Source organism: Sciurus carolinensis, chromosome X (assembly GCF_902686445.1).
Source record: "Sciurus carolinensis chromosome X, mSciCar1.2, whole genome shotgun sequence".
Classification (NCBI taxonomy): domain Eukaryota; kingdom Metazoa; phylum Chordata; class Mammalia; order Rodentia; family Sciuridae; genus Sciurus; species Sciurus carolinensis.
The window spans coordinates 83,816,464-83,841,831 of record NC_062232.1 but is presented as its reverse complement, the minus strand read 5'-3'; the positions used below and the strand labels follow the sequence as shown (position 1 = coordinate 83,841,831).

The following is a 25,368-nucleotide window of genomic DNA, read 5'->3' as shown; positions in this document are numbered from 1 at the left end:
CAGAGTATTAAAAGTACATATTCTCAAGTGTTGAGATCTAATAAAATGAATTGAATTTACACTGCTTCATAAAGGATATTTGCAAATGAAACTTTATTCCTTACTCTTCCTCTCTTTCTTTTTCTTACTGTCAGACTTTGCAGGTGAAGAATTTAATTAACACTATTACAATTTGGTGCCACAGCCTTGATTCATGTTCATATATCTTTTATACTGTGTTGAAATTTACATCAATGATGCAAATATGATAGTGGTTAAAAAATCATTGCCATTAAATTTGGCAACTTTTATAAAATGAAAAAAAAATCCCTGGAAAATAAAGCTAAAGAGATGGGTTCAAGAAGAAATAGAAAATTGGAACAATCCCATATTTATTAAAGAAATTGAATCCACAACTAAAATCTATCCAAAAACTAAATCTCCAAAACCAGATGGCTTCACTAGTGAATTCTTCCAAACATTTTAAGATGAAATTACACAAATAATACACAAATTCTTTAAGATGCAGAAAACAGAAAATGATTATTAATTTAAAATTGCTTCATGAACCTGATTATTCTTTTTCTTTATTTTGTTTTCAATGAATAGAGACACTTCATTGGATATTTAGTTCTCAATATGAGTTTGCCCCAATTTATTTACTGCTCTGTGATGTGTGTTTGTGTGTGTGTGTGTGTGTGTGTGTGTGTGTGTTCACACATGTGCATGGTTTAACTAGTCCTATAAAGAGCAAGATAGAGCTCAAAGTTAGCTTTTCTGATGACCACATACAATATTGAGCACAAAAATCCAATGGTGAAACTGGATTTTAGAATGAAATACACATTTAAATTGCCTTTTTTTCTGGTCACTTTTAAAAAATATATCTATTAATATATGTAAATTGTACAAATTAAAGGGATTAACTGTGATATTCCCATACATGCATACATTGTGCATTGATCATGCCCATCCATGCTACTTCTGCCCTCTATCCCTCTCCCCCAAGCATCCTTCTCAGTTCCAGAAGTCCCTCTTAATTTTTTTCTGTCCCACATCCCTTCTACACTTTCCTGTCTCTGGTGATAACAATTCTATCCCATACTTCTACAAGATTGACCTATTGTTTTCCATAAATGAATGAAACATTTTGGTATTTGTCTTTCTGTCTCTTCCTTGTTTCACTCAATATAATATTCTCCAGTTCATCCATGTTGCTGCAAATGATAGGATTTCATTCTCTTTATAGCTGAGTAGTACTTCATTGTGTAAATATATCACACTTTTTAAAATCCATTCATCCACTGAAAGGTATCTAGGTCGACTCCATTTTTTTTTGACTGGTGTGAATAGGGCTATAATAAATATGGGGTGCAGGTATCATTTTGGTATACATTTCATCTCCTTTGGGTGTATATACTCAGTAAAGGAATTATCAGTAGTGGTAGTTCTATTTTTAGTTTTTTGAGACATCTCTTCATACTGTTTTTCATATTAGATGTACTAATTTACATTCTAACCAAAAATGTTTAAGAGTTCCCTTTTCTCCTCAACCTCACCAACAATTGTTATTTCTTGCCTTTTGATGATATCCATTCTAACTTGGGTTAGAAGATATCTCATTGTGGTTTTGATTTGCATGTCTCTGATGATTAACAAAAACTTAGCATTTTTCATGTATTTCTTAGCCATTTTTATGTCTTCTTTTGAGAAGTATCTGTTTAGTTCTTTAACCCATTTTTCAAATAGAATTTGTGTGGTTTTGGGGGAGATAATCAACTTTTAAAATTCCTTACATGTTCTGCATGTCAATCCCTTATTAGACATACCATTTGAAAAATGTTTTCTACCATTCTATAGGCTGTCTCTTAATCTTGTTGATTGTTTCTTTTGCTGTGCAAAAGCTTCTTAATTTGATGTAATTCCATTTTTTTATTTTTATTTTTGTCATCTGTACTTTTTATTTTGATCTGAAAAATCATTGCCTATATCAGTATCTTGAAATGCTAGCCCCCTATATTTTTTTGTAGTAAATTCATATATTTTGGTTTAAGATTTAGGTCTTTGATCCATTTTGACTTGATTTTTGTTTATGTTGAAAGAAAGGGATCTAGTTTCATTCTTTGGCATATGCATATCCAATTTTGCCAGCATGATTTATTGAAGAGACTCTCTTCTCTCTGTTGTTTCTTTAAGGTATCTTTGTCAAAAATCAGCTGACTGAGTGTAGATTAATTTCTTGGATCTCTATTCTGTTCATTGATCTGTTTCTGTAATGATACTGGGACCATGCTGTGTTAGTAACTAGTTAGCAGCATGTTTTAAAGTCAGGTATTGTGATGCCTCTAGCCTTATTTTGATTTGTTTGTTTTTTGCTCAGGATTGCTTTGGGATTTTGGTGGTTCCATATGAATTTTGATATTTTCCCTATTTCTGTAAAGAATATCATTGAAATTTTGATGGCAATTTCATTGAATCTATACACCAATTTGGGTAGTAGTGGTTGTTTTAACAATAATGATTCTTTCAATCCTTGAACACAGGATATCTTTTGTATTAGTCAGGGTTCTCTAGAGGAACAGGATCAACAGGAAGTTTGATTATAAAAAGAGGATTTATTAGATTGACTTACATGACCAAAAGCTGAATAGTCCAAAATGTCCATCTGCAGGTTAGAGAGCTGGAAGAACCAGTGGCTGTGTAGTCCAAGAGGCAGAAGCCCCAGGAACAAAAAGGATAAACAGTGCTTCCCTCGTCCAAGACCAAGGCTTCTGGGAACTACCTGGAGAATCACTGGCAGAGCCCACTTTGGAAGAGTAAGGAAGTGAGAGTCTGATATCCTCCAATGATTGAAGTATCAATCAAGAACCCATTTAAGAAAAGTTGAGCTTGCATGTGCATCTGCTTTCTTGTTCTTCCAACTTTTATTCCATCCAAGCCACCATCCTATTGGGTGGTGCTACCCACGCTTAAAGAGGATCTCCACTTCAGTTCATTATCCCACATTCCGATCATTCCTAGACACGCCCTTATTGACACACCCAGAAGCCTCTTAATCATTGGCATCTCTTAATCTAATCAAGTTGACAATTCAACTTAATTACATCTTTTTTGTTGTGTTTGTATTCTTTCCATTCTTCATGTTGATTTGTATTTTTATTCTATTTTGGTCTAAGATCACATATGATACAATTTTTATTCCATGTGCTGAAGAAAAGACTGTGTATTCTTTTAAAAATATTTTTATAGATTGACACAATCTTTATTTTATTTGTTTATTTTTTTATGTGGTGCTGAGGATCAAATCCAGTACTTCACACAAGCTAGGCAAGTGCTCTATCACTGAGCCACATCCACAGTCCCAAAAAGAATATGTATTCAGTTGCTGTTGGATGAAACGTTCTGTGAATATCTATTAGGTCTGTTTGTTTAAATCGGATGTTCACTAATCCATTTTGAGATGATTTTTCTGCAGGGTGAGAGAGAGTTATCTGGTGTCAATTTTCCTCATGTGAATATCCAGTTTTCCCAGAAACTTTTGTTACAGAGGCAGCATTTTCTACAACATATGTTTTTGTACCTTTATCGAGGGTCAGATGGTTGTAGTTATATCTGGTTCAAGTCAGATGTTTCTTTGTTGATATTGTGTTTGGATGATCTGTCTACTGAGGAAAGTGAGATGTAATTTTGTTTCTCAATTTTTATTTTTTTTAAAATATTTTTTAGTTGTCAATGGATCTTTAATTTAATTAATTTATTTATACGTGGTGCTGAGGATTGAATCCAGGACCTCACACATGCCAAGTAAGTGCTCTACCACTGAACCACAACTCCAGTCCCTCAATTTAGATTAAATAATATTTGCTTGATATATTTGGGTAATCCCATATCAGGGGCAAATATGTTTACAATTGTTATGTCTTCTTGTTGAATTCATCATTTATCAATATAAAATGACATTCTTTTCTTTTTTGAATATAACTACTCCTGCTTGTTTTCATATTAGTGCATTATAATTATACAGAATAATAATTTTATTGTGGCATATTTATATATCCAAATAAGTTATTATTCCTTCCTTATGCACCTTTGGGTTTAGTTTTCCTACTTTTTCTAGTTTTTAAAGGTATACATTTACTTAATAATTTGAGATATTTCTTTCCTTTATAATGTATATATTCACATAAAAATTTTTATTCTGAGCGTTGCTTTTACTGCACCCTGTATATTCTACTGGTTTGAGTTCATTTTCATTAATTTCAAAGTATTTTCAAACCCCCCTGTTTTTTTAAAATAGATGGATACAATGCCTTTTCTTTATTTTTATGTGGTGCTGAGGATTGAACCAACTGCCTTATACATGTGAGGCAAGCGCTCTACCACTGAACCATTACCCTAGCCCTAATCCCCCTGATTTTTCCTTTAACTTATTTGTTGTTAAATTTCTTAAGTATTTATCTTTCCTTCTGTTACTGATTTCTTTCTTATGTCCATTGTGGATGAAGGAAATTCAAGTTATTTCAGTCCTTTTAAAATTTATTTAGACTTGTTTTCTCATCTAACATATATTCTATCCTAGAGAATAGTCCATGTGTAGTTAAGAAGAATATATTCTGCTGCTGTTGGATGTGGTGTTTATTTGAGTCTCTGTTGTTAGGTATGTGTGTGTTTGGGATCACTTTACCTTCTTGGTGAACATACACCTTCATTTATAAATAATATCTTTGCTTCTTGTAACAATATTTAACATGATGGTAATTTTGTCTGATATAGTCATAGACACTACTGTCCTCTTTTGGTACTCTTTGCTTGACATAATTTTTAAAAATCATTTTACTTTCAACCTAATTTTGTCATTTGATATAAATTAAATTTCTTGTATACAAAGTAGAGATGGAGCATATATTTTCATTCTACCAAGCTCTTCCTTTAGATGGAGAATTTAATATAGTCATGTTTATATTTTACATAATTACTAATGTAAATGGACCGTTTTGTGTTTCTTCCAAATATCTGTTATATCTTTTAAAAATTATTTTTCTCCATTGCTGCTTTCATTTGTGTTTAACTTATTATGTATAATATAATGTTTTTGATTCTCATTTCCCCTTCTTATAATTTTTAGTTATTTCGCTAGTGATTTCTTTGGAAATTAAAATATTAATCTTACAAACAACTGAATTTATATTAGAATCTGAATTGATATATCTTTGTTCCTTCTCCCTTATGTGGTTGTCATCAACAACATCTTTATTCATAGTGTGAATATTAACATACCTTTATAATTTTTGTCTTGTATGTTTACTTTTTAAGTCATTTAGAGAAAAAGATGATTTACAAACAAAAATGCAATATGATTGGCTTTTATGTTTACCTATATAGTTATCTTTATCATTATAATTTTATCTCTTCATGTGAGTTTATCTCCTTTTGACCTTTTATTTCAGCTTTGAGGAATCTTTGGCATTTTTCTAGGGCAGATTAGAACCAGATGTTACAGTACCTGTTGCAGATTTTAAAGTATATTTATTTTCACAATTGCCATTGTTTATTGACTTGTGTTATATGGAAAATATTTCAATTTGAAGCAAATAAAATCTTTTTTTTTTTGCGGTGCTGGGGATCGAACCCAGGGCTTTGTGTTTGCAAGGCAAGCACTCTGCCAGCTGAGCTATCTCCCCAGCCCCTGAAGCAAATAAAATCTTTAATGATGATTAAAAGAACAATAGTATAACTTTTAGCAGTAGAAAATTCTCATCTACCATGTAAGGGTTACTTAGTAGATTAGTGAAAAAAATTGTTTCTTGCATAAGCAGTATTCCACTTAGAAGCTATTCACAGCTTAGTAATCTTGAAAAAACATTTATTGTATTTTTTGAGGTGCTGGAGAATCAATGCCAGAGCTTCACACATGCTAGGCAAGTGCTCTGCCATTGAGTGACACCCCCAGCTCTTATCTTATTCTTTCTTTCTTTCTTCCTTTCTTTCTTTTTGTACTGGGGATTGAACTGAGGGATATTCTACCACTGAGCTAATTTCCCAGCCCTTTTTATTTTATTATTTTAAAATTTTGAGACAGGGTTTTCCTAAGTTGCTGTTCTTGCTAAAATGCTGAGGCTGGTCTTCAATTTGCAATCCTCCTATTTTAGCCTCCCAAGTCACTGGGATTATAGGTGTATGCTACCATGCCTGGCTTCTTATTCTTATTATTCTTCCTTGAGTTAGTAAACTTGCCCTTCACATACACATTTGCATAGTAAAATCCAATAGGAATATTTTCCAAATTTACTAACTTGCTGCAGTGTACATGTCTATTTTTAAATATTTTAAACAATCATTAAAAATAATATGGAAAAGCATAATTTGAATGGCATTAAAAATGAAAGAAAAAAAATTCAGTTGTCTATAAGTGTAATATTTCAATCTCCAAAGAAGTCACTAATAAAATAGCTAAAGAAAATTAAGAGTTTAAGATAATAATTAATTAAACTGAGCAAAAGTTATCCAGATTTGACTGATTTTCAGAATTGCTTGAAACCTTACTGACAAATGCATACTTCCACATAAGGGGGAAGGAACAGAGATATATCAGTTCAGATTCTACCTTATTAATGTTTGTGTCATACAAAAATCTTAAAGTAGCCTAAAGTTAATCATATTGAAACAATATATAAAACAAATTATGTATGTGATGAACTATGAATTAAAGAAATATTTATTAGGCAAACTAATAAGCAGAACTTTTATACTCTCTGAGTTTTTCTAACTTAACCAATTTGGACAATTGCCTGGGGTGACTCTTTAGGTTCCCCTGCGATACCCCAGACCTATTAAATCAGGTATTCAAGAAAAGGAATACGTATACTTGTTTTTAAAATTGCTTTCTGTATGTAGTTTTTGCAGTTATTTAATATACTTATTGAAAATTTTCATAAAGCAATAATAAAGTGGGAAACCAGAAGTATCACTAGTCCTTCTGAATATCATAATTATGAATTAATGTAAAAATGAAGAATTCTCCTAACAATGAGGATTCTGATAATGATTTGAAACATGTGCCTGAATGTTTGATTTGCACCCTTATGAATCTCTGGGACAACATGTTTCAAAAACACTATGAGTTCATTGCTTCAATGAAGAAAGAGAAGTACTATGTGATAAAGAAAAGAAAGAACTGAAATCAGTCAGGTGTGTGTCCTGATGCAGGCAAGGCCAGAGATTCACAGCAGGTCTGGACCAACAGAGTACCCAGGCTGGGAAACTTGATCTGGGGAATGGAAGGAGGAAGGTGAGAGGAGGTAAAAATTTCATTCTCTCTTGCCCTCCTCAGAAATATCCATGAGATACTCCAGAGTAACAGGTGCCTTCTAAAGCAGCTCTTGGCATGTCTGTCACTTTGTAAACTGAAAAAGGAAAACATTATTTGAGTATTTTAACCTTCTCCTAACAGAATTTAATTTAAATAATTGTCAGAAGAGAAATCTACATAATACTAATATTCCTCAAGTCCTGAATCTTTGAGGGAGGAGTTATGCATTGCATTTTATGTGCATATGGTTTGAAATACCACTGCCTGATGAAGCATGAAAAATTGAGTTGATGAGAAAATAACTGAATAATATAATTTCTACCAGTATGCTTATAAATGAAATTAGATTCTTTACCTTAGCATGAATAAAAATTAACAAATTGGGGGACAAATCATTGAATCATGTAGTTTCAGCTAATGAAATAAACTGATAAATGATATCTACTTTCCTCAGAATACCCCATGAGTCAATCTTCTGTTCTTTAAACTGTGTGAATGCACCTGAAATTTGGGAAATATGCCTACATGTATTCTCTCTTTATATCAATTAACACAAAAGAGAAACATTTTGTGTGTATAGAAATGATGTACATTTTAAAATCCAAGAAACTAGTCATAAGAGAAGCAGTAAGATAAAATGTATATGTGTATATATCCATTAGTCCTTCCATCTTTCAGAATTGTTTGAAGAGGGCCTAAGTGTCCTTGTGATGTGGTTATCTTTGTAATATGAAAGGGGAATGAGTCAGTATTCAAGATTTTTTTCTATGTGCCCAGGGACTTAAACTGGTGGACGTTTTGTTTCTTTAGCTAAAGAGTGCAGTAAATATTACATGAATTCATAAAAGCTTTAGGAGGAAAGCATGGGATCACAGAAGTAAAGGGACAGAGTAAAAGTGGGTCTTATTAGTTCAAGAAAAGCCTTAAGATATAGCTAATTTTTCCTGTGTGATTTACAAAAATTTCTCCAGATTTCCTGTCATGGTCCATGGGACATTTAATAAAGAAAAAAAAGGTGCTATATATTGGTACCTATATTGTTTTTAAAAACTGACATTCAGCTACACTAAGTAAAAATGATATATGACTCAAGTAATTTAAAACCAGAAACAAAAGAGAACACATTAAAACATACCACAGAAATACAAAGGATCATAAGAGACTACTGTAAACAATTTCATGCCAAAAGCTCATGTAACCTAGAAAAGTGGATAAATTACTAGAAATTTATAACCAAACAAGATTGAGTCATGAAGAAAGAGAAAATCTGAATAGATCTATAACTGAAAAGAAGATTGAATGTGTAATCAATAAATCTTCTAACAAGCCATCTTTAATAGCTCCAAAAGTAAAATACTTAGGAAAAAATATAACAAATGTGAAATATATCTATGTTGAACACTATGATGCATTGATGAAAGAAAATGAAGACAAATGAAAACAAAAATCTGTGCTCTTGGATTGGAAGAAGTAATATTGCTTAAGTATCCACACTGCACAAAAGCAGTCTGCACCAAAGACTTTCTTCACTGAAATAGAAAATAAACCCTGAAGATTGAATTGAACCACAGAAGACCCCAAATAGCCTAACCAAACTTATGCAAAGATAACAAAGTTCGACACATCACACTACATGAATTCAAATTATACCACAAAGCTAAAGTAACTGAAATTGCATGGTACTGGCATTAAAACAGACGTATAGACCAATGGAACATAAATAAACCCATGCATTTACAGCCTACTGGTTTTTAACAAAATTGCCAAGAACACACAGTGAGAGAAGGGCAGTTTCTTCAATAAATGATATTTTCAAAAACTGGATACCCACATGCAGAAGAATTAAATTAGATCCTAGTCTCACGCCATATACAAAAATCAACTGAAAATCAATTAAAGATTCAAATGAAATGTGAAACTACAAAACTTCTATAAGGAAACAAAGGGAAGGCTCTATGACATCAGACTGGCAATAATTTTTTGGACAAGATTCCAAAAATTGCAGGCAACAAAACAAAATAAATAAATGGATTATGTCAAACTAAGAAGCTTCTGCACAGCAAAGGAAACAAGGAACAGAGTGAATAGACAACCTAGAAAATGAGAGAACATTCTTTTTTTTTACTTATTTATTGATTCTTTTTAGTTATACATGGTAGGAGAATCCACTTTGATATAATTATACAAGCATGGAATATATCTTATTCTAGTTAGGATCTCACTCTTATAGATGTACGTTGTGGTGGGATTCACTGTTGTTTTCATATATGTACATGAGAAAATGATGACAGATTCATTCCACTGTCTTTCCTTTTCCTGTCTCCCCTCCCTTCCCTCCATTTCCCATTGTCCAATCTACTGCACTTCTGTTCTTCTACTCTCCCCCCTTATTGTGGGGATACACATATCAGAGAAAACATTCAACCTTTGAGTTTTTTGGGGACTGACTTATTTCACTTAGCATGATAGTCTCCAGATCCATCCATTTACTGCAAATGTCATAAAGTCATTCTTTTGTATGACTGAGTAATACTCCATTTTATACATACAACATTTTATTTAACCATTCATCTGTTGAAGGGCACCTAGATTGACTCCATAGCTTAGCTATTGCGAATTGAGCTGCTATAAACATTGATACTTTCAACTATATGTATCTGACAAGAGGTTAATGTCCAAAATATATATGGAGCACAAACAATATAAGAGCAAGAAAACAATTAAAATGGGAAATGAACTTTAATAGACATTTCCCCATGAAGGCATACAAATGACCAACAGGAATATTAAGAAGGTACTCAGAAGCACTAATCATCATACCTGTTAAGATGACTGTTATCAAAGTGAGGAAAGACAAGTGCTGGTGAGCATGTATAAATAAGGAAACCTTCATGCACTGTTCATTGGAATGTAAATTGGTACAGCCATCATGAAAGTTCCTAAAAAAAGTTAAAAATAAAACTACCATAGGATCCAGCAACCTCATCTCTGGGTATATATCCAAAGGAAATGAAATTAGTATTTCCAAGAGATATATGCACCCCAAGTTCATTATAGTATTATTCACAATAGCTAAGACATAGAAACAACATGTCTATTGATGGATTAATGAATTAAAATGTGGAAATGTGATATATATATTTATGCACACATACATATATATATAAAGGAATATTATTCAGTCATATGAAGAAGGAAATTTTGCCATTTGCAATAACATCAATAAACCAGCATGGCATTGTGGTAAGTAGAGTAAGCGAGACACAGAGAGAAAAATTTTGTATGTTATAATTTATATGTGAACTCTCTTAGAAAACAGCAGAACTCAGAAAGAGTAAATGGTGATTGCCAGAGTCTGAGAGGAGGATGGGGCAAGGTTTCCAAAAAGGTACAAACTTTTAGTTATAAAATGAATAAGTTCTGAAAAATATAATGTATGGTATTGTATGTACAGCAAATAACTAATAGCACTCTATTATATACTTGAAATTTGCTAAGAGAGTAATCTTAAGTGTTTGCACACAGAAAATACAAAGAACCAATAACAAAAATAACAGGGGATGGATTAACTTGATTGTGATTATCATTGCACCACATGTATGTGTATCATCACATTGTACATTCTAAATATATACAACGTATCTTTGAATTATACTTCAATACTGCTGAAATAAACAATGGCTGTCTTCAATGTTCACATTGCTAATGCAATTGAGAGGTGGTAGCAAGCTCATTCCTTCATTCCTTCACACCATTCTATAATATTCCAGAATGGCATTTTCTTTCACACTCTGAGTGGAAGAAAACTTTGTACAGCAAAGGACAAATGACCAACCCAAGGTGTTGTGGTTACTGTGATGTTAGGCAGATGTTTCTAATGCCTTAATCTGCCAAAGTTTATCTTGCTGGGGATTCAATGATATAGTCCCCCCCAAAGATTAAGCTATGAAATTAAAATTAGCTTGAATAAGGAGGTACATTAGAAAAGTTAAAGGGTGATTCTTATGGTTTGGATCGTGAATATCTTCCTAAAGATTGTGTGTTGAAGGCTTGGTCCCCAAAGCAACTGTGTTCAGAAGTTGGGGTTTTGGGAAGTGATTGGATCATAAGGGCTATGATGGCATGAGTGAATTCATCCACTTATTTAGGTATAGTTTAATGTGTTTAGGGGAGAGGCTTTATTATAAAAATGACCTCTCTCTCTTTGCTTCCTGGCCAGCATGAAGTGAGCAGCTATCCTTCATGACATGCTTCTGCCATGATGTACTGCCTCACCGTAAGTCTTAAAGCATCTGGGCCAATTGACTGTGGACTGAAACCTCTGAAACCTCACATATTGTTTATCTCAGGTATTCTGTTATATCAAAACAAGAAGCTGACTAATACAGGGATGATGATTGTCTTTACCCAAACTACACTCCACTTGCTTACACAGAAATGGTGGAATGCACCACTTCCTTTCTACAAACTCATCATATGACTCAATCACACAAATGTGGTATATGAGCTCATATGCTATGATAAGTTGTACATTTCCTTGCTCATTGTGAAGTTTCCAAATGTTTCTATGCTAGTTACACTATTTAGGGTATGTCACATGCATTTCTTTTATAGAACGAAGTAGAGACTGTGAGAAAGAAACTATCATATATTAATTGCTGCCCTCACTGTGGATGATACAGTGAATTTTTCTTTAACTCCTCACCATAACCCTCCGAAGTATGCAATATCCCTTTGTTTATGAGTTTAATTGAATTTAAAGAGGTTGGGTGCATTTTCTAAGGTCAACCTGTTCTTAAGAAGTAAAACAGAAATTCTAACTCACATTTACTATTGAAACTATTTTTTCACTTATCACTATATCAAATTTATCATTCTTACATGGCAATCTTCCCAATTTCAGAAATTTGTTGAGTAAGTAGATTCAAGGCATATATATATGTATGTATATATATACACATACATACATACATATATATATATATGCTGTGATCCACATATATGAACATATGTCATTATGATTTTGGTCCATGGTATGTCCAGTTAGCAGGTGGCTCTGGGCCTAAATGTCAGAAGAAAGATCTCAGATGGTAAGATAGGTCTTTGCTTACACTATCTAGCATACAACACTCAACCAACAAGTATTTATCAAAATGGGGTAGAAAAAGAGAGGGAAATGCAGAAAGTGGGAAGGAAAGCATAAAAGAAAGAATAAAGGAAGAAAATGTGGATATGGAGTCATCACCAAATGCAACTAAAGGCATTTTGGAACAGAATTGAGATCACACTTTGCAGTCTTTCATTGCCTGCTGTTTTAAAAATCTAAGTTCTCTGTGTTATATTCTCTTAGAAAAAATAAAGCTTGTATGTTGATACACAGCTAGAAATTTTAAATCTGTAAATTGAATATATAAATGCCATATAATTTTATCAACTAGAAATATTAACTTCTAATATTCTGGTAAATTAAGCAAATAGTTTTTCTATTCAACAGACTATTATGAATACCTTACTTGTCCCCAACTTACTGAGGTATAATTGACATTTAAATATTGTACACATTAAGTTATAGAACTTGATGATTTGATATATGTATGTATTGTGTAAAATTAACAATCAAGCTAATTAACTTATCTGTGGCCTTATGTAGCTACATTTTTGTGGTAAGACTACTTAAGAACTGCCCTCATAGCAAATTTCAAGTATACATGACAACATGGTTAACTACAGTCATATTGTTGTACCTTAGCTCTCCAGAACTTATTATCTTTCCTAACCAAAACTTTCACCCCATGATCAACATCTCATATCCCTTCCCCTAGTCCCTGTTAACATCCATTATACCCTCTCTTTCCATGAGTCTGACATTTTTATATTCCATATGTAACTTAGTTCATGCAGTGTTTATCTTTCTGTAACTAGCTTATTTGATTTGGCATAATGTCTATCAGATTCATCCATGTTGTCAAAAATGATAGGATTTCCTTTTAATTTAAAGACAGAATATTGGGTGTGTATTTATTTATATGTGCACCTATATACACAAAACACATTTTTTATCCACTCATCCATCAATAGATATTTAGACTATTTCCAGAATTATTTTGAATAATGCTGAAATGAATATATGAGTACAGATATCTCTTTAAAATACTGGTTGTTATTTCTTTTAGATATTTAGCCAGTAGTAGAATTCTGGATCATATATTAATTCAGTTTTAATTTTTTGAGTAGACTTCTTAATTTTTTCATAGTGACTGCACTATTTTGCATTCCTACACCAGTGTCCAAGGGTTCCTTTTCTCCCCATCTTATCTTTTTGATAATATTCATCGTAGCAGGTATGCTATGATATCTTACTGTGGTTTTCTTACATTTTCCTGATACTTAGTGATGTTTAGTACCTTTGCATATGCCTGTAAAAACATTTGTATGTCTATTTTTCTGCAGTTTGATTTTCTCTATATTTTAATGGTGGTTGTAAAATGAACCCATTGAAAGTTAATGCAGAAAGAATGATCTACAGTATTATTTATTTCAAAGAAATAAGGACTTGTTTTGTACATTTTCTTTCAAAAGTTTTAAATGCACAAAATAGTGTTTTTTTATATTTTTCTCTTATTGCTAATTCACCATTTCATTGAAGAAAAAAAATTAAAATGAAAGAAAATACTATCCAGTGGCCAGAAATAGAAATGTATCTTGACCATCCCAGGTGAGAAAGCTGAGTGGAGGGCATTAGAAGGCCACCTCCAACCCATCAGATGGCCCTTTGTGGATGTGCAACATTGCCCAAGACACTGTGTGATCTCTTCCACCAGGATCTCTAAGCCTAAGTATAGGAAATACTGCTCCTGCCTCTCGATATTAATAGGGGAAGGAAGGGTAATGTGTGTATGTTCATATTTGTATGTACTTAATGTGTGTGAGAGAACATGAGCACATTTTAGGTTGTAGACTTGGTGAATTTTATATAAAAATGAACAAAATCTACTGTGTAATAATAAATATATTTTACAATATTTTAATGAATAATTTTAGCAAAAATTTTCCACATTTCATATCTTAAAATACATTTCAATTATTTTCTTATATAAAACTCAGGTTATAAAACAATAACTTTTAAAGACACATGTTGAGATATTCATGTTTATAGTTAGGTATATAGTCTTCTAGATTTATTCGTGTATTGTATGTTTCTCTGTGTGTATTATTTAAGAACTCTACAACAAAGTTTATTTCAAGGAGAAAACTTCCCCAAGTAAAACATATTCAAGAGAGTGTTTGCTTAAAGAAAAAAGTGTTTGCAGATTGTTGTATTTCATCCACCAACTTTCCCTCATCAAGAAGTAAAAAGCTCAAATTTACATCCAGGTAATTTAAACTTTTCCCTTCATATTCACCTACTTTTTCTCTACTCTTATTCTCTTCCAGATCATGTTACTTCCTATTTTCCACCTTAACAACCAAGCTTCTCCAAAGAGTAACCTATAGTCACTCTCTAAATTTTTCACCTCCTACTCACTCCTCAGGCTACTCCATCTGTCTTCTGTCCTTGCAGCTCAATAAAACCATTCTTAAGAAGATCACAAGTGACACTATTGAGATACAATTCAAAGGGATATTTTTCACCCCCATCTCTAGTCTCAGCCTATATTTATTTCTTCCAGATTATAGTACATGGTTCTTTTAAAAAAAAAAAGCTAACAATATTTGGAATAGAAAGTGAACGTCTTTTTAGATCTCTACTTTCTGAAATCAACATTGTTAACAATTCTTTGTAGATATGTAAATCTAGGTATATTTTAATACAACTTACGAAACAATTATGCTTTAAAAATGTGTCATAATAGGTATAATGTTCTTCAGCTTTAATTTTTCAATTATCAATAATACCCGCTGGTTTATTATCTGAATTTTCCTCCCTAAACTCTCACAACAAAGCAAAACCTCAAACAAAAAGTCAAAGTATTTAAAGGAAAAATGTTAAACGAAATCTATTAATATAATATGAAAACATTCTGAGGAATGTAATTCATTGCTTTTCCCTCTTGAGACAAAAAAAGACATGACATAAGTCAAAAAGTAAATTAACAGACATAAATTCTACCAATAATAGAAAAATGTGAATGAATTAAGATCCAATCAAAAAGAATGGATTATCAGATTTGACTAGAAAAAGTCAACTATTGGGCTAGAAATGTAGCTCAGTGGTTGAACACTTGCCTCACATATGTGAGGCCCTGGGTTCAATCCCCACCACAGTAAAAACAAACAAAAACCCACCAACTGTATGCTCTCTATGGGAGACACATTCTAGTTAAATACTAAAAGTAGATTTATGTTAAATAATGACAAAATATATACCATGTAAACAGGAATCATAAGATATCTGATGCAGCTATACAAATATGAGGCAATATAGACTTTAAAAAATATCCACAAGTCTTAGATAAAATGGGACATTTCATAATGAAAAAATTGTCAACTTAAGATATAAGAATTAAGAATTATTGTGCACATAGTCATAGAGCCCTAAAATATTGTCATGGGAAGAATAGTGACTTCCTAAAGTTGCTCACATTCTAACCCCTCTGCCATTTTATATATGATTATATCCAAATGTATTATATGTATACACACATTATTTATTCATTTCCTATGGCTATGATTATATACATAATACATATTATATACATACATAATATACATACATAATATATATATATACATACATTATATATATGTGTGTGTGTATATATATATATATATATATATATACACATAGACACACACACATTGCTTTTTTTTCTTTTGAACATAAAATTGTATGAGTAAAGTATCTAAATTTTCTTTTTGGGGAACAGGGTACAATTGACCCAGCCCCATTTTTAAAAAATGTATGGTTTTTATTAGTGTATTATAATTGTTTATAATAGTGGAATTTATTTTGACAAACCCATTATTGAACTATATGTATCTGATAGTAAATAGCATCACACATTGCACATATGCATACAGTACAGTAAATTTGCCTGTATTATGCTCCTTACTGATAATACCAATATTGTTAAAAGGAATGAATATTTACTGATTATGAAGTATCAAGCACTATATTTAATGTTTTCCAAATATTATCTCATTTATTCTTCACTATAAGCATATGAGGTAGGTTTTATTTCCATTTTAGAAATTAAGACATGGAGACATGGAACAAAAGGAGATCTTGCTCAATACCATGCAACCAGAAATTAATGGTGTCTATATTTAAACCCCAGTTTATCTGACTCTAAAGTCCCTGTCCCTAAACCAGGATTGTATCAAGTATGACTTTGTGTTAGAACTGAGGCCAGCACAGAAGTGACTCACCCAAGGTCCTGTGGTCAGTGATAGTTCTGGTATCTGAAGCTCACACCCATTGATGCCAATCTTCTGTCCAACAGATCCTTTATTAGGTATTGTTCCCCTGGAATATCTGTTCTGCTAGAATTCAATGGTAATCAGCATTTCTCACATTCAATCTAAAAAGTAAAGAAACAATGAAAGGCGTATAGGTGGGATTAGATAAAAAGACATGACAATTTTCTTCCATTATTTCAACTCAATCAGGGATATATACAAAAACACAGAAATGACACCAAATCCATATGTTTCATAGAAGTATGTATGTTTGACCTGGTGCTACATTCCGGATGCTATCTATGACAGCTAAACCCTTTGTTTTAGATCATAGCCATCTCTTTTGTGAGAGTGAGGAGGCAACATAGGGACAGGACAAGTATTTGTTAAGTCCTATTATGTATTACTCATACTTCCTAAATTTTAGCATTTAAGTATGAGAAAAATTATGTTATTTCAATTTTACATATGACTAAACTCAAGCTTTGAAAGGAACATCCTCTTCCAGGGTCAAACATCTTTGGGTGACAGGAATGGATCTCTATTTCTTGTCCATTCCACAGGATACTCAGCAACCACAGATGTAGACAATGAGCTTCCTGGCTTGAGGACCATTAATTTTAAACACCATTTTTGTGAGTAGGATGGAACTCATCTAACAAGACATGAAATTTTGTGCTTTAGGTCAAAAGACTCAGATGAAAGACTGTGTGGGGCTGAGATACAAGCGAATGTATAGTTTATTCCTGAAAGAAAACCAGAAGCCAGCAAAAGGTCAGTTTATTTCTTTAAGCAAGAATTGTTTTACATTTTATTTGCTTTAATCTTAGCTATTCACAGTGCATGTGATTTTCCCCATTATTCAGATCAAATTACATGAATTAGGAGATGGTTAAATAAATCAGAGACACAGTTTTGTATGCCTGTGCAATAATTAAATCCGGAATTACTCTAAAGCTTTTCCATTGTGTTTTGAAACCTCAGAGCTATGAATGTTCTAATCTCCCTTGGCAATTGATGCTGGCCATGGTATTACTCAATTTCTATTACAACAATATGTGTTGTTTTAAAGTCAAAATACTGTTGGAAAATTTTAAATATCATCTATTTGGCAAAATAAAAGTTGGCTGAAAAGTCAACAAAATATCAGCAAACAATGTAAAACTGGTAACCATAGTGTTTAAAGTTTGTTCTATTTAAATAGGGGATTATGGGTAGATGATTACAACAGAATATTCTTATAATTAATATGCATACCCAATAAGTATCTGACAATATGCCAAAGCATATTAACTGACAAACTGAAAATTAAAATCCTGAGAAGAATATGGAGAATGAGATTCCAATATTGAAGAACACATGAGTGTGAATATATATTTGTTTTTATTTAAATACAAATTGACATATGATTTATGGAAAAACATATCTGGGGAACAAGCACTAATCTGTAGACAGTAGACAACTTTAGGCCAGGGGTAAGGATTAGGCAGGTGGGTGACACAGGATAATCTTATTTTTTTATATGTACTTCCATATTGCTTGACATACTGTAAATAGGAAAATTATTGAGATAACATTTTTAAAAAGAAATATATCTGTGGTATTACTTTGGAAATAAACTGAAAATAAGTTTTATAGGTAAAAGAAGCAAAATCAATTTTATTAGAAAGCAAATATTTATGTTATCTGTATTTGTTTCTATGATATTTGACAGTGAGTGAGTGAGTGTGTGTGTATATTGGCATATGTATGTATCAATCTCAAACCCTTTCACTTCTAATATTGAAATGTAGCTTTCTCGTCAGGGTTATATTTCACATCTTGTAATTAAACATGTCAAGAAGTTAAGGATTCAGAGGAATTCCTGCCAATGGGTAAAAGATTCCAAAAAGTTCTGCTGATGTCATGAAGCATAGACCCTTCCTTCATTCCCACACTACTTGCTGGACCCCTGGTCTGAGACTTTGTGAGCTGCAATTCTGACTTTGCCAGATGGCATCAATTTCCTTTTCCTCCATTTTTTACCTTTTTTGTTTTCCCCAGTGAAAGTCAGAATATTTATAAAGAGAAATAAAATGATATGTCTGAACCTAAATTTTCACACAGTACTTAGTGTTTCCAATTCTTTTCAAACAAATACTGACATGTTACCTTCTCTGATAGGATCTCACTCCAGATGGAGCTGGATGCTGAGTAAAGGATGATGCGATCCTTGGAGTGCTTGGATTCTTAAAGGAAGGAAGGAGGAGTTTCAGACACACTCTCATTTAGACCTTTGCTAGGTCATGGTGAGAGAATACTTGCCTTGACTTTGTGCCTGTCTTGTTTCTAGAACAGTGACTCCTTCCACTTAATCTTTCCATTGTACTATGGTACTGTGTCTGAACCATCATCTTTGAATTGGCAGGAAGTTGCTTTTTCATATACCACCTCATCCTCCAGTCACAGGGCACTGGGAGAGAATCAGTCCTGAATGGTTGGCCGAGAAGACAATAGGGCAGTGACAACAGTTCATCTAAGCCCATTACCAATGGTGCACATTTGTATTACATTATTGTGTCTAGCTTTCACCTCACAGCAGTAAACAGCTTCCTTTGCTGAGGTTCTAACCCATATTTGCTATAGGTTAGCAACAGGGAGGAATGTTCAAAATCAGCACACGATCCCAAGGTTTTAGTATTTCTGCCATTACCAATAAAGTTTGATCATGCTATACTCGAGTGCCTGTTTATGATATAGGTTCCTATTCTATCCAACAGAAATCAGTAATTTTCGGATTTCTCCAAGATGGACCTTCAAAGGTTCATTCTGAACCATCTTTCTGCTACTGGAATAAAATTCTCACCTGCTAAGTCCCCATGATACAGTCAGATAACACTGAGATCTCTACTTTTGAGGTATTTTCATCAGATTCCTGAGAGCCATTTCCTAATAGGATCAATGCCCAGAATGGAGGGTAGAGTTGTGTTTGGATTCCTTTCAGGAGCTTGGTTCTGTATCTACATGAGAGACAATAAGGATTCCTGAAATATGTTGCCCTTTGACTTAGGAGCAGATGATACCCAGCAGCCATGGAACAGAGGTTCTCAGACTCTGCATCTTTGCAAGACCATGCCTACGAATGTGGGTGCTCATGTAGAGATTTAACCCAGTAGTCACAATCATTCATTCATTCATTCATTCATTCATTCATTCATTCCTACGTTCTGAGTGGCCTGGAATGTGCCAGGCAGGATGCCATGCAGGATAAAATGTCAGTGTTAGCTCAGAAGCTCAGTCAGCCCCTGTTGCTTTATTTAAACAAAGTCCAACTACATGCTATAGACTCTGGACAGGTTTTCTTATTTAACCCCTGGGACAGATTAGTAAGAAATATGCCTTAAGTTCCTTTTTACAGATGACGAAGTTCATACTTACAGAGCTTATGTCACCTCTGAAGGTTAAGTGTGAGGATTGAAATGAAGTTCCATTCCTGGCTCTCCCTAGAGGTAACTGTGCAGTCTACCTGGCAGAAATTGGGCTTCCAGAGCCTGAGACATGATCAGATTACACTTCCTTGCTATTGGGGTCTCATGGGCCCCACTCAACAACCCCTTTCCATGACAAAAATAGAAAAGAAATTCCAACCTCTGTGCCAGAACACCTGGGATTAGGACCACATGAGGTGGCTGGTCCCTGAAGTGGCAAGTGGGGGCAGGAAGAAGTTCAGATGTTATCCTTGAGACCAATAAACTAGAGATAAAAAAATAATAAGTACTGAATGATTTATGCTAATGCACATTATATTTAATTTCCTTTATCCCAAAAGCTGTTAAAGTTACACATTATTATCATCATTATTCAGATTAGGGTACTAACTTTAAGGGAGTTTAAACAAATCAGAAACAACTTTGTTATTTCCTGATCAGCAAACCCTGGAATAATTGTAAAGATTCTCTTTCCCCAGTTTTGTCTTTTATCATCCTGACCTCCAAAAAGTCTAATTCAGAGTCCCTGGGGGTTACTAGTAAATGTTCCCTGGGTTGTTTTCAACATTTTAAAAAAAATATCCTGCCTCATATAGCTTTTAAGACACGATATTATTGAAAGTTAAAAACATGTTCTCACAGAATAAAAACACCAAGAATTGTGTGAAAACCAGGGAGAATACATTGGCAAACTCATATAATGGGTTAGTATACAGGGTTTGTGAAGCACACTTACTAGCAAAAAGGTTAAGAAGCTATTTAAACAGGTAATTCATATAAAATATACATGAACAATAAACATTAAAATATACCCAAACACAACAACTAATAAGATACAAAGGTGGATTCTGAGAATATGAAGTGAAAAAGAATACTTCCTATAGAAGAGGATTACTGTGATCCTGCTTTTGGAAAATACTATGGGTGTGTGTGTTTGTGTGTGTGTGTGTGTGTATGTGTGTGTGTGTGTGTGTAGGTCTGTATGCTCATCTATTCTTCATCTATACGTTCACATCTGGAAAATATGTTCCATTCTATGGACAACAGATATATTTGACTCAAGGGACAGAGTCGGACCAATTGGAGATGTAAATTAATTTCCAATTTATGAATATACTTTTGTCCATTGTTTCAAATTTTTAATCAATAAAATATTTTTCCTCAAAAATTTGAACACAGAAAATACTTGTGATCAGGTTAACAAAAGGAATTTGCATATATATTACTTTGGAAAATCACTTTATTTGATCGTATGGGGAAATAAAGCAGATAAAAACAATTGCTTTGGTAGTGTGTGTGTGTGTGTGTGTGTGTGTGTGTGTGTGTGTGTTGTATACATCCCGCGTTACACACTCACAAGGCAACTTTACCAGTTTTACCTTCACTTCAAACAGGAACTAGACTTCCAATTTTAGATTAGATAGTCCAGGAAGTAATGGACACAGAATGACTATTTGTCAGTAGATGAAAAATACCAGAAAACTCTGGTTGATATCATTAAACCAAGCATCCAACTTCAACCTCTTCTTGCCGCTGAACCCCCTGGTCTGCAATGCTGGATCCGGTCACTAGGAGGCATCACAGCAATTTCCGTTTTCATTGTTTAATGAAAAGGAGTGTATTTTGCAAAAAGTAACAAATGTCTTGGGATGGTTTATTTACTGTGGCGTCAATTCTGTTTTGGAAATTCATATGAAGGTTAAAGCAGTTCTATTTGCTGTTTTCCCAAAAGCTACATCATGTTCATTGATTTATTTCTTCCTCCCTTAGTGTAGGTTGAAATGTCTACACTGTAGACATTTGCCCTCCCGCAAAACAGGGCATTCATCCTCCATTACTTTACCCTACACAGGCTTCTGAGACTTTACCCACTACCTCTCGTTCACCTCCTCTCCAGGGTAGTCTGGAAACTACCCAGATCCCACCCAAGCATGTGAATCCTCTAACAGACTTCCTGCCTGCATTATACCTGCTGGTAACTACCAAAGTACACTAGAATTACTTTGATGTTTCATCCTATGGATGCCCCAGAATAACGGTTTTTAGTCTTTGCTATAGTTGGAATCTTGAGGGTCCCTCAAAGGTCCACATGTTAGAGGGTTATTCCCAGGGTGGCACTATTGGGAGGTGGTGGAAACTTGGACAGGTGAAGCCCTGTGGAAGCTCCTTAAGTCATTGTGGGTGTGTCCCTGAAAGGTATTGTGGAACCCCAGCTTCTTCCTTTTTCATTTTCTTTATTTCTTTTTGCTTCCTGGGCACAAGGTGAGTGGTTTTGTTCTGTCATGCACTCCCAACATGTTGTGCTGCCTTGCCACAGACCCAAAGCAATGGAGTCAACTGATTATGGTCTGTAACCTCCAAAACAATGATCTAAAATAAACATTTTTTTCTTTGTAAATTGATTACTTCAGGTATTTTGTTACGGCTATGGAAAGCTAACTAACCATCTTCTTTTACATCTTTCAGTATTCTTCAGAAGAATTAGAATATTTCTGTACATAGGTTCATAAACTATTTTTTATACCGAAGATTGAATCCAGAGTTGCTTAACTATTGAGCCACATCCCCAGTCCTTTTTATTTTTATTTTTAAATTTTGAGACAGGGTCTTGCTAATTTGCTTAGGAACTTGCTAATTTGCTGAGGCTGTCTTTTGAGCTTGTGATCCTCCTGCTTCAGCTTCTGCAGTGGTTGTGGTAACAGGTATGTGCCACCATGCCCAGTTCATAAATTAATTTTAAGGTAGGTATACTTTTTTGCTCCTTGCATAACTTTGTAGAAAAGTTTGAAAATATTGGTACATTACTGTTGCCTTGTAACCTAATCCTGAACTGCAGCTTGAACACCCTGAGCAGGAAGGGGAGGGGGCTGTGTTTCAAACCTTCCAGATATAGCTTTATGGAGGTGTGGGTGGAAAAGTGGATATTCTCTGTCTAAAGGGACACTGATGGTCTCTAGGCAGAATGTGCATTTTCAATGCTAAGGAGAAAGTTTTATGTGAGTAGAAGTAAAAGATCATTTTATTTTTATTCTGAGAGCTCTGGATAGAGATCTATATAAAAATGAATTTATGTCATTTCTAACCTTGATAATCTTTATAACCATCATTCCATGTAAAAACATTTGCAAGGCAACATTTTAAATTTCATTACAACTGAAGCTTGTTTTTTGTTTCTACATTGATGTAGTGTTTTGTAATATGAAATTCTCAAAATACTTTTCATCAGTACCCTAGTAATGTGAATTTGTAAGCATTCATGTATAATAGAATTCTGAAAGTGTTCTTTCAAATCCATAAAAGCTGTATTTAAATTGACACTTTTTTGCATTCAAAATACTATTACTAATTTATATTTCCAACAACAAAATATGAAAGTGCCTGCTTTTCCATGCATTAGAAATAATGTGAGACTTTGCTGGTCTGATAGGCAACAAATCATCTCTCCATTGTTTTCTTTATTAACTCACTTTTAATCTCTGCCTAGAATTCCATCAGTTTTCACAATGGTGTTTTAGAGTGTTCTGATATTACCTATTATCTATACTGTGTGACGGGCATTTTTTCTGAGTCTGCACACTACTTAAGGGTACAGTTCAGTGTAGAGTTCACGTGGCTATTTGCACTGGTGAACTGAATGTGTCTACTTTGAACCCAGCACACTGAATTAAGAGAATCCCAGTATTGTGATAACAGAACCTGGTTCTTGTATGAATGTGTGTGTGAGAGGGTATGCGTGCATGCAGTGAAAACCACATTTCCCTGTTTCTTTCTGCTTCTTTATGGCATTGTACCCCTATTCATCTGAGGAACCACTGTGGCTGGTGTCGAGGTGAAGTGCTTTATCAGCTTGAGCCTCTGGACAGTGCAACATTTGCTGTTCTGATTGGTCCTTTCCATATTATCAGTGTTCTTTTCCCATATGACAGGTCATAAAACACTTGTCAGGGATAGTATATTGACAAAAGAGAGAAAGAAATACAGTAGGAGAGAAAAATAAAATAATAGACTAAAATGCAATAAATTAGAAGATTAATCCCAGAATTCTTCATTCCTATTAAAGTTCATTTTGTTTGAATATTTTGGTTAGCTATTTTTGTGCATTGTGTTGTTCTTTGTGTTACCTGGGTACTTTGAAAAATATATTTTTAATGTATGTACTTCCAAATAAAAGCTTGAAAATCTCTCAATGGAACCTATTAAATCTAGGTGTTGGGTTGGTGTTGTGGCTCAGTGGTAGAGTGCCTAGTATGAGTGAGGTCCTGGGTTTGGTCCTTAGTACCACATAAAAATAAATAAAATAGAGGTATTGTCTCCATCTACAACTTTCAAAAATTTAAAAATCTAGGTGTTACAGGTGGAGTCTTTTCAAACTAAATGTTCCGAAGGCCATTTTCTGCTACTTTGCTGATTAATGACCTGTTGATGTCCAATAGGACTATCCAATCAGAATTGAGCTGGAGTATATTGTTTACATAAATTCCTAGGTTGCTTTTACTTCACTCAGACTTTGAGTTTGCCCAAAACCTTGTCTGAATATTTGTCATGATTCCAGAACCAATCCTCTTTTCCAGGCAATCTCAAGTCTGATTTATCACAGTAGAGCTTCATGAATCATGAGCCCAACTTGAGAAGAAGAAAGGTAAGAAGAGAAAATGATGCAGTATGAATAACTATGCTAACTACTTCTTTGTGAGTTGCAAAATCAGGTTTGCCTCAGGGATAGCTTTTCCAAGGCCACATGCCTGGAGGACTGCTTTGGGCACTTTTTGTCTTGGCCCTTTATTTATAGTAGATACCTGATGATTCTAGAAAAGCCAGGTGTCTGAGAACCTGCTGCTGCCATGGAGCTAGCCCAAATCACAGTTTCCAAGAGCACTAGCAACAATACCAAGGCTCCTAGAAAACCTGAGAGAGAGGTAGGGACCTGCCTGCAGACAGGTGAAAGGTACTTTACAAAGAAATGAAGTATGAGTCGTGGTCAATTAATGTACTTTGTCCCTTTTGAAAGCCCTAACTTGTTCTTTTTGAGGATTGTTTTGTTTGTAAACAATTTTCTGCGATTTTTTAAAAATAGAAAACGTTTTATTCCTTGCATTTCCCATATCAATAAGGATGAGATCTGCTTACAGTTGTTTTTGTGGTTGAAGTCTGCATAAGCTTATGTTATATGGATGTTTTACCACACAGACCTTTTCTAAATTATTAAACAACCAG

General features: G+C 33.8%; 2 long non-coding RNA genes across 3 annotated transcripts in view; both read left to right on the top strand.

The window, feature by feature from the left end:
- The window catches only part of LOC124972441 (uncharacterized), a 56,578-nt gene extending 31,379 nt beyond the window's left edge, over nucleotides 1-25,199 (top strand). Inside the window, exons 7-8 of one of the 2 annotated variants that reach the window (XR_007106462.1) lie at nucleotides 2,651-2,795; nucleotides 24,726-25,199. This is a non-coding gene — a long non-coding RNA (uncharacterized LOC124972441). Of the gene's footprint in view, nucleotides 1-2,650; nucleotides 2,912-24,725 lie in introns of those variants that run through there. The other variant, XR_007106461.1, reaches the window with a different exon arrangement.
- LOC124972442 (uncharacterized) lies at nucleotides 9,867-19,495 on the top strand. The gene is made up of 3 exons (XR_007106464.1): nucleotides 9,867-11,564; nucleotides 17,372-17,461; nucleotides 18,851-19,495. It is a non-coding gene; the product is annotated as an uncharacterized LOC124972442 (long non-coding RNA).
- Nucleotides 25,200-25,368: the final 169 nt, after the last annotated feature.